The sequence below is a fragment of the Lepidothrix coronata genome, unplaced genomic scaffold (genome assembly GCF_001604755.1).
Source record: "Lepidothrix coronata isolate B3197 unplaced genomic scaffold, Lepidothrix_coronata-1.0 Scaffold142, whole genome shotgun sequence".
In the NCBI taxonomy this organism is placed as follows: domain Eukaryota; kingdom Metazoa; phylum Chordata; class Aves; order Passeriformes; family Pipridae; genus Lepidothrix; species Lepidothrix coronata.
In genome coordinates this window covers 1,139,496-1,149,812 of record NW_016690322.1, presented here as the reverse complement: position 1 = coordinate 1,149,812, position 10,317 = coordinate 1,139,496, and the positions used below count along the sequence as shown (strand labels likewise).

At 37.1% G+C, this 10,317-nt stretch overlaps 1 protein-coding gene across 1 annotated transcript in view; it reads left to right on the top strand.

The window, feature by feature from the left end:
- Positions 1 to 6: 6 nt before the first annotated feature.
- The window catches only part of NLGN1 (neuroligin 1), a 384,404-nt gene continuing 374,093 nt past the window's right edge, over positions 7 to 10,317 (top strand). Inside the window, exon 1 of the mRNA XM_017827782.1 lies at positions 7 to 202. The gene's annotated coding sequence lies outside the window, so the exon portion shown is untranslated. The remainder of the gene's footprint in view (positions 203 to 10,317) is intronic.

Below are 10,317 nucleotides of genomic sequence, written 5' to 3'. Positions count from 1 at the left end.
TTTTTTTTTTTTTTCCCAAGAAAATTGGGATTCTTTGGGAAGCTAATGGATACTGAGGAGGACGATCCTAAAAATCTCCTTTCGAATCTGTAAATGAGGTGTACGAAGAAATTCTTAAATTCAGCCATCAATTTAGCTCCATGTTAAGCACCTCGAAGTATTTATGATTGCAGAGCAGGTGCAAGCAAGGATTAGGAATAAGGTAAGGGAGCTATTTCTGTCTTTGAGGCAGCAGCATTTGCTCAGGGTTATCAGCAGCAGCTTCTCTTTTCTCCTTTTTTTTTTTTTTTCTCCATAGAGTCTGAGCCGATTTATTTGCATTTTTGGTGCTGTTCTCCTGTCCTTCTGAGTCTTTTCTAATATGCCTGATTGCTTTCCATCACTAAAACACACATTCCTTCTCCCTGCTTGCTCTGAATTTGGGAGTTTCTTGACTGTGCACATGTTTTGGCTGTTATTTGGTAACTGCTTAAAACCACCAATCCTCTGTTTAAAATTATTTCTTATCTTGCACTTTCACCACCCAGCAGGATTCCTAAAAAAAAAAAAACCCACAAAAACAAAACACCAAACCAATAGAAAACTGCAACACAAAAGATTTTTTTTTTTCAATTTGCCTCTAAAAAGGAGAGATAAGTAGTTAAAATTCCCCCAGGGAAAACCGAGGGGGGGGGATATAATAATCAGGTTCTTCCTCTAAAAGCAAATGAACTCCCCTCCCTCTTCCCTCCCTCTCACCAGCAGTTCCCCGGGGCTGAGCCTGATTTCTGGCTCGTGGGGTGCAAGGGGGGAGCGATTCCTAACGGGTGACTGGGAAGGGAGGGAAGGATCCCCTGCTTCCTTCTGGGATGCTGCAGGCTGCTCTCCATCAGCACGCTTTACTAATTTTTGTTTTATCAGCCCCATTTAGGGATATAAATGGCACGAGCAAGGATATCAATTACCAGCTAACTGCAGCGATAGCCCGTGTTTTATGGGATTTAATGATTTCTCTTGTTTTGAAAAAGCTCTTGTGACGCTAACAATAAAGAACTCCATAAATCATCTAAATGAATTGTGTTCCAGCAAAGGCAATTTTTAGCCTTTTGCTGGGTATCTCCTCGTCCTGATAATTAATTGCACTAGCAGTTGTGAACATGTTTGTGCTAATAAAGGTGCCATTACTAAGAAGTGGCTTTCTTGATATGGGTCCCGTGTTTACTGAACTCCTACAGGGTGCCTTAGCTGTAGACAACTGCTGTCCTCTCCTCTGTAAATACAGGAACAGATCAGATGATTGGGAACTGAGTGTAGTGCATGAACATACCTGTGTGGTAAAGCGACACCTTCCTCAGCACTGGAAAGAGGGAAAACCCATTTAACAGGCTGCTTCAGTCACTTTTGTTGAAAGCAGGAGGTAATCATCACTTAGGCCTTCTGATTACATGTTTTGATTAAAAGACAAGCAAATGAGTTTGGTTCTTTTTTTTTTCTTTTTTTTTTCTTTTTTTTTTTATCTTGATGACTCTATCATCAGCTTTTTAAATCCTCTTAGAAATAAGCAGAAGCTGTGGAGTTCAATCCTTCAGCAGAATATAGCAGTGTTCCTGCAGTGCTGTGAGGAAACCTCCTCTTTCATGTTATCCTTTTCTGTTGCTTTTTTTCCACCTTCAGCTTTCATGATCACATTTTTTTTTCATCTGTTATTTACAGTCAAGATGTACTGAAAAGGCTGGAATAAAATAATGCTGTTCTCTTTATGGAGGGAAACATGCTATGAGGAAAGGACTCAAGTTTGGCTGTTCTAACAGAATTGTTAAACCACAGGGCTTACGTTTAATTGAGTTTTCTTTCCACTACCTTTGACAGTCTTTAACATGGTTTGCAACTGGTGATGTAACACATGTATATACATGATATATTATGTATATCATCTACATGGCTCACTGTGTGTTCAGTTAGAGCCTCATTTAGTGCTGCCCATAAATCATTCATTGTGAAAAAACATCAATCAGAGATTGAACAGGTGCAGGTTCAGTTCACCATACGATGGGGTCAATAGTTGCTGAACATAATACCCTTATATAGATATGCTGAGTCTCTCAGAAATGGTTACCATGGCTTTTGATTTTTCTTTTTTTTTAATCAGTCTGGTAAGATTGAAATTCTTGTGGCTGTTGAGTAGGCATTTGAGCAAAGTTAATAGAACCAAATCTAAGAAGTTATTTCATGAAATGTATGTAGATTTTAGTGCTTTCTCTGAGCCCCTCTGAAAGGAGTGTTTTATTAGCATGAAGTATTTCAGAGATGCTGAGTTCAGTCACACTCTCCTTATTCAGGCAAAAATTTTCATAGAGTTCATGAATCTTTACATAGAGATGTATTCAATAAGAATTTCTGACTGTGCAATCAGGCAATTTAGATGGTAACTCTGATGCCAATATTTCTCATTTAAGGTTAATTCGTGAGTGTTAGAAAGTTTACTGTTTATGTCCATAAGCTGGAAAGGGTCAACGAGTGTTTCCTGTTGTGTCACCAGTACAGACCCTGTCATTCCTTCTTTGCCAAGGAACAGCTACTCAATGAGAACAGACTTGCATTTGAGCTTTTAAAATGTCTTTCCTCTGAGCATCAGGAACATTTAGAGAACTGAACTGGTGACTCACTAGGAGGGTTGTCTGTATCCTTGCTACTGTTCATTATTGCTTATATCTTCTGTTCATTTGAGCATAATCTAGTTCTGGAATTGACAGGTCATTGCTTGAATAAATTCCCTGTTTATTTTCTTATTTGTTTTTCTATTTGAACATGCTTGTCCCCACACACTTTAATAATGATAATTCCTTAAGCAACTGTGATTTGAAAGCAAATGCTCAAGTTCATAGGTCAACACAGTGGTTTGTGACTGGGTGCAGCCTGTTGCTGATCAAGATGAATGGTAAATTAAATCTCTAACCATAATTTCTGGTACAGGTACAATGCACTTCCTATTTAGATCTTGCTTTTAAATTAGCTAGAGGAGGGTTTTTTTCAGATGGTACACAGTAATACAGGACCCTTGTACTTTAATCCACAGGATGGGAGCTGGTAATTTTGCAGTGGAAAACCAGAGACAGAGTTTTCCACACATGTTCATGCAGTTACTAATAGTACTGTTTGATCATGCTTCAAATTTACTTGAAATCTCATAGTGCTTTTCAGATGTGAGCAGCTACCAAAATCCCAATTATTTCTGATGGAAAGCACCTGAAGTAGGTGATGAATCTGAGATTGTGCAGTGGTTCAGTAGTCAGATTAAGTATGGGTCCTGTGGCCTTTGTTGCTTAGTTCTAGACTGTAGCCACTAGATGGGTATGAAACTTCTGCAAAAGTTGCAAATGTTTCTGAAGAAGAAAAATGAATACTTAAAGAGACAAAACTATTGATATCTGGCAGAATATGCTTAACTGAAAGAAACAGAAGTGTGGATACCAAAATTTACCTACTTTTGATAGTGGTTTTTACAAGTTCCATGAATGCTATAGGATGTCAAATGCTCATTTTATGCCTATGGAAATGCCAGGGCATCAGTTTGGCCTCAGCCAAAGATGCCCAGGTGATGACCTCTCCACTACACAGAGCAGTGGGACACTCTCAGGGATCTGCCCACTGTCAAACCCCTTCAAGCCATGTGTCCTGCTGGCTGTGTGATCCATACTGTGAGGTGCAACTCCATCTGAAAGAGCGGGAGGTGCAGAGCACCCAAGTGTGATATGTAGCCAGATTCTGTTACCTTTATCCTCTTACAATCCCAGCAGAGTCAGCAGGATGAACTCAGTAAAGTACACTGAAGGTGTGACCATTTCATATGGTATTTGTTTTCATTTAGAAATGCCAGAATTAATGGAAGCTGCTTTCCCAAAGATTTATGTCTAGTACATTGAAACAAACCCTTTCCCAGCTGAAACACTGATGAAAGCATTTCCTCTCTTTCTCATGTCCAGTTATGTGTTGCAGTTTTTCTTTTTTTTTTTTTTCCCTCTTGGGAGGTTGACTGAAGCATTCAGAGTCTTGCAGATTTCCTCATACCTGCTCTGTCACTTACTTTCAGCAAATTTGCATCTTCCTGAGATAGTCTGGACTGAATCAGCTTCTCAGTGCACAGAGTAAGAGCTAAGAGAAATTTCTCCTTGGCTCCACATATTGGTGGTCCAAGCTTTAAGTTGTAACATCTGTCTGTGGAAGTCCATGTGGAGGAGCGGAGTAATTGCCAGAAATCTGCTGTGTCTCCAAACAGTTAAGACAATGGTTTTGCATAAATAAGAATAAGGTTTCACAAGAGACCAATTTTGGTTATGGAAGCAACCAGATTGTTGTGATACCAGATGTGAGGTTGATTTCTGCAACTTTCCAGGAAACAGCAATACTTGTGCATGAGTCTTGTGGGCTGCAGAACTTTTCTGCAAAGTCAGGGAAAAAGAAATTATCTGAAGCCTTTTAGGTTTCTAAGTATGCATCTACCTCAAAGTTTACTTCCAAAATGAAATTTTGTAGTTTTATCAATGTGAAGATAAATCCCACCATGCTCTTTATTTTTTTTTTCCCCAAGAGAGAGAAAAGCACTGTGCTTCAGGAGGGGAACTGTGTTTTGGGGGAAGTCTTCAGATACCTTTTTTATGTGGAGGAAAAGGCTGGACAGGTCACCTGTCCAGTAGGAAGAGGAGGATGAGAAAGATGACGGGACTGAAAGTAAGAAGAATGAAACCAGAAAGAAGACACATATCAAAAAAGATGATATATTGAATTTTGTGATGATAAATTGCAGCTATATTGTTAATCAACTTCCTAACTTTATATACTGTGAGAAGACTAACTTCAGATCCTGTATAGAGGGGAGAGATGCTGGGAGACAAAACACTTCTATTTGTGAATTCCAGTAAAACAATATAAACTCAACTGTAAGCTGTTTTCTTGAGCCTTAGTGACAGAACTGTAATTAGCATAAAATTTCCAAGTACTGGGATAAATAAATACTGGATAGGCTTATTTATTTATTTAGGATTTGATCCATTTCCTACCAAAGGGAACTTTATTATTCAGAGGAAGGAAAAAATGGGGATTGTGTATTGTTCCTCTGAAGTGGATGGGAGATTTTCTATCCCAGTTGCCAGAAAACAGCACAGGGGGTTTCTGAATTTCGAAACAGAGATTGGAAGTACAAAATTTGTTAATGCTTATACAGTTATTTGTCCGCACTTAGTATGGTGGAAGTTCATTTTAAGGAAATAGAGATATACTTGCAGATATTTATTTTTGACTCGTGCCTTTTCTTTTGCTCAACAATTATTCAGAGTTGTCTTATCTGTTATTTTGATAAAGCATCACCTCTAGCTGAGGTATATTTGACTTTAATATAAAAAAACCCTAAACTCCTGAAGTCAAAAAAATTGGAACTGGATCTAATTAAGCATATTTATTGGGCAATTAAAATTAAAAGCAGATGAAGTTTTACTGAAAGACATAGCCAGGTAGAAATTTATATTGAAGTAAAACGAAAGTTAGATGTTACTAAGTTATAGATGAGCTGAGTTCTGAGGTTTTATTTTTTGTGTGTATTCCCCAGGCAACCAGGAGGTTCAGCCAAAATTGCAACCTGTGTGTGCAAGACACTGCACAAGAAGGTGATGAAATTATAAATGCTTTTTGTATTCCAAGGAATTTACTATGAGTTCCTATTGTGTGATTTAGCACAGTTGCACTGAGTTTGGATGTTCACAACATGTGAAAGTATCATAAATTGTGGAAGAGCTGGAATACTGTGTGAAAGTAGAGTGGTCAGAAAGACAAGTTTAGTGTGCCCAGGGAAATAAACATTTGGAGGCACTTCTAAAAAGAAGATCGTCAAACATTGCAGAACTTTTCTCATCTTTGGTTGGCTCAGTTAAAACATATGCATGTATGTATAGATATGTACACATGCACTGCTCTGGATGGTAGTGCATAACAGAAATGGTGTGATGGTCTGGTTCAAACTTCAGTGTGAAAACATAGAGATTGCAGCAATGTTATTGGAGTTCATATGTACAACAAAAGTACACACAGCTAGTATGTATGAAGAAATAGCCTTTCATTTAATCACACAGTGACTTAGTCAAGTTTTGTGTCTTTAATGAATTAACTAGAGATGCATAGTTAACACTACTTTTCCCTGCTATTCCATTTGCTTTTTCTCAAAAAATTCCAGATATAAAAATGTAGATTGACTTTTAGCCTGTTTGGCATATTTTAGCCTATGCGGAGACATGGACTATTTGGCAAGTGAAGGTCTAAGTACAGATTGAACAAAATTGAATAATAAATGTTACTTTAAAGAACATTAAAGTTACATTAAAGAAAAAGAGATTTTCTGTTGTTTTGGAACATGTGCTGCAACTAACATTTAAGAACAGAACTAACATTTAAGAACATTTTAGAAAATGCAAACACTACTGATTTCATTATTCTTTGTTTACATCCATCATTTTGCACTCTTGCAGGTCTTGATGTTTTTGCAGATTGTTGCTGAGGTCAAAGTTGACTCTTAACTTTTTCTGTTTGAGTAAGGTTGCTGGAGTAATTAGGAGCAAGATCTTGTAGCATTTGGAACCTTGGTGATGGAGAAGGCACGAAAAGGGTGCCACAGCTTTCGCCACAGCTTTCCTTTCCAACTGTTTAGTGTCGTTTTCCATCGCCTTCATTCTTGTCCCCAGTTTTTCTCTGTACTTTTTTTCTCCTATTTTTCATTTTTTCTGCTTCACCTTATCTAGTTCATCAGAAGGGTGCAGAGGCTCACTGCCACTACAAAGAGGGAGGAGAGCCAATATGGTAGTTTGGATTTTGCTTTCCCATCCTCGCTCCTCACCCAGTTGCTGGGGCTCTGATGCAGCAATTAGACTGCCAAATTTTTGCAGCATACCCAAAATCTAAGGCCTTTGCTGCAGCTTGTCCACAAGAAAGAAACACTGGGAGCACTTTCGGTCTCATTCCTTTGCTTGGCACTTACATTAAAATGCATTCTGGTACTCAATCTATTTTGTTTTCCCATCCATAAATTGAACTACTACCCTGAGATGCTGTGAGGATTAATGAATGCTTGGACAGCTCACTGCAGATGGAAAAAATACAGTGCTGCCTCTTCAAATCATTATGTATAACCCTGCATAGTTCAAAAGTGAGGCGAATTTGTATAAAGGCTCTGGTAGATGAAGCAAGAAAGTATTAAACCTCCTATTAATGGGGAATCCATAGTTCTTTCTTCATCTGACATCTATTCTTGGTTCAGTGACCAGCAGTGCAATGAACAACCCTCTTCTTGTGAGCCTTCCCTTTTGTAATGCCCTTTGAAAATGAGGAGTGTTTGACACGGGGAAATCTTGTTGGACCCCAATGGATGTTGTTCAGCTTTTGTGAAACAGCAATACTTAATTCTTTTCAAGCATGTTTCTTCCAAAATAACAAAGCATAACATAGTATCCCTAAGTATATGGGTCTGGCCATTCATAAAATGATTGTTTCTTTAAGAAAAGTAAAATATTTATTATAAACATATATTATAAACATACTTGTGAAAGAAATCAATATTTGTGATGAGGAGTTAGAATCCAGTTAGATTTCTAATACTTTGTTAAAAAGTGTTTAAAATTTCATTTTCTCCTTGCATATAAACATATTTCTCTGAGAATTACAACTTCCTAGATAGACAATGATATGCCTCATTTTTTGCACATTTTAAAAATAGCTTTGAATAACTAGGAATATGTAATGAAAATTGTGACACACCTTTCACTGTCATAGAGCTATGATGAAAACATCCACGATGCCAACTATTGCAACTCTTCCCCATATTTTATATAGGGTCAAGTAACCTGAAATTCAGAGAATTTCTGTGGTACTACAGCAACTTAATTTCACAGAGAGTGAAAATTCTAGTAGAACTAAAACATGTGTAAATGCCAAGACATGTAATTCTAAGCACAAAAAGTTGAGTTTAGTGTTAGTGCAGCAAGTTACTTGACATTTGGCTGATAATATATTTGAGCTGCAGTCTTACTTTAATTCACAAAATATATTTAAAAAATTCAAGCTGATTCTTAATCGAAGCAGGGGGTTATGTGTAAATGCTACCAATAAGTCCTGTCTTATCTTTGGCTGTAAGATACCACGTGATGATACCACAGTGAGTAGCGTGGTGCTTTCAGAGCTGTCTCTCTGAATATAATTTCACTGCTTAACTAAACCTAGTTATGAAAATAAACAATTCCACAGACTATCAAAGCCAGTTTTGCATAATGTTGAGTTTCAATAATCAGATCTTAAACTGAAATGCAGAGAGCAAGGTCTGTTAAATCTGGAGAGCCTCGTTGGTGTCAGCACCAGAGGGAGCCGCTTGCCCAGCTCTTGGCCATGTCACAGCTCAAAGGAAGGAAGGAAGAAACCAACAAAAGGGGACAAAATGGCAAAGAAAAAAAGATAACCTGATAAACACTGTCCATGCATGAAAAATAGTATTTGAAAGTTGAGGCTATGTTTGTTGTGTGGATCTTTTTGCCAAATCTGTCATTTTTTTTGCATTGGATGCTCTGAATTTATTACATTCAAATTCTAATCTAGCCATTTTTTTCTAGTTGTTGTCTGTGGTGTCATAAAAATAAATTCTGATTTTCAATGACAACTATAACTTTGAATCTCTATTTATATAAATACAATATTTGCATATGTGACCCTTACATTTGTATTCTTAGTTGGTGTAGTGTGATACCTGGTAGGAATACAGATCATGCTAATTATCTTTGCTCGACTAACATCCCTCTTTTCTTTTTTTCTTAGTAATCCCCTACTTTATATGGCATTAATGTGTATTCTCTTAGAATACTGAGAACTGAAATGTGGGCAATACAATGATTCTGGACTTCATTTGTGAAGTATAATTATTTCAGTATTTGCGTGCCACTGAAGTTCATAGGTAGCAAAGTTCAGGGCTGAGCTGTGCAAAATGCTGTGTTTAGCCATAGTAAAAAACCTCAGAGAAAACCTCCGCCCTTCCAAACCACCTCCCAGAAGCTGGTGCAAAGTGTTGTTAATCTCTGTGCTGGTACAAAGGAGGAGAGAAAGGAAATATTGCCCTTCAAACAAAAGATGACTTAAGCATTTGCTTAACTGTAAGTTATCTGGGGTCATGGAAGCAGCCTCTGACAGAGTGAGAAATTGAACCTGAGCATCTGAAGTCCTTTTCCATCACCTTGTTCGTAAGGTGTTCCTTCTCTTATCCTTACCACAATAAAATGTGACCTCTGTATACTGAAGATAATACTTTTAAAACTAGATTTGTGAGTTCTAATACCACTGTAGTAAAATTCTTATTTACAGGCATGCACACATAGACACATACACACATAAATCCTTTCCTTTGACAGGGGATTTGCTGATAAGGCAGTATAATAGTCCTAAAATCAATTCATGTGGAGGTTCAAAGTTATTAAGCTGTAGCAATTTAAGTATATTCAATCTGTCTGCTTAAGAGATTTCCAAGGCAGGTATCTACTCACAGAGTAGGTATGTCTGCACATGCACACATGCATTTTTAGAATGTATATATAAACATATATTTGTAAATAGTTATTTCGAAATCAAAGTTAGGAATTGAGTTTAGCTGAGACTTTGTTGGAATTGAAGCAACTGAGAAATTTCAGTACTTATAGAGTGGTCTGACTTTCTTTTACTTGGTAAAAGAAATAAGAAAAGCTCAATTTATTTGTTGCTAGGGCCTGAGTGAATGGACATGCTTCATAATTTCACATTTGGACTAAATCTACTAATAAAATTCTTCTACAGTTCAATATTTTAGAAGTTATACTGCCAAATATAAATTGCAAACTAGACTAGTTTTCAAGTTCCTTCTTTGAGAAGATAGAGAACAAAAGTTTGTTTCAACAATGCATTTCCCTTTTTTTTTACAACCTGAAATTTCTTCCCTATTTTAAATCATTAGAAAATATGTGTAACTGATAATTCAGTTAGTTTGACTTGCAAATGAGGAATAGGGCAGCATAATGGTCTCATAATAATGTGTCAATACAATTTGCCTTGATCCTGGATAACAAATCAGCCTTGTGATCAGTAATGGAGGAACTACAGATTTCATTACCCTTTCAATCTTACTGAATTTCAAGAGCTAAAGTTTTCCCACTTAGAAACAAAAGAAAGACATGGTCTTTGACAGTCTTAAAAAAAAGAAAACTAAAAAAGAAATCATAACATGAAAGCTGCAAATGTTGCCCTTACTTAGTACTTAAGTCTTTCAAACATACTCTTTCACTCTGT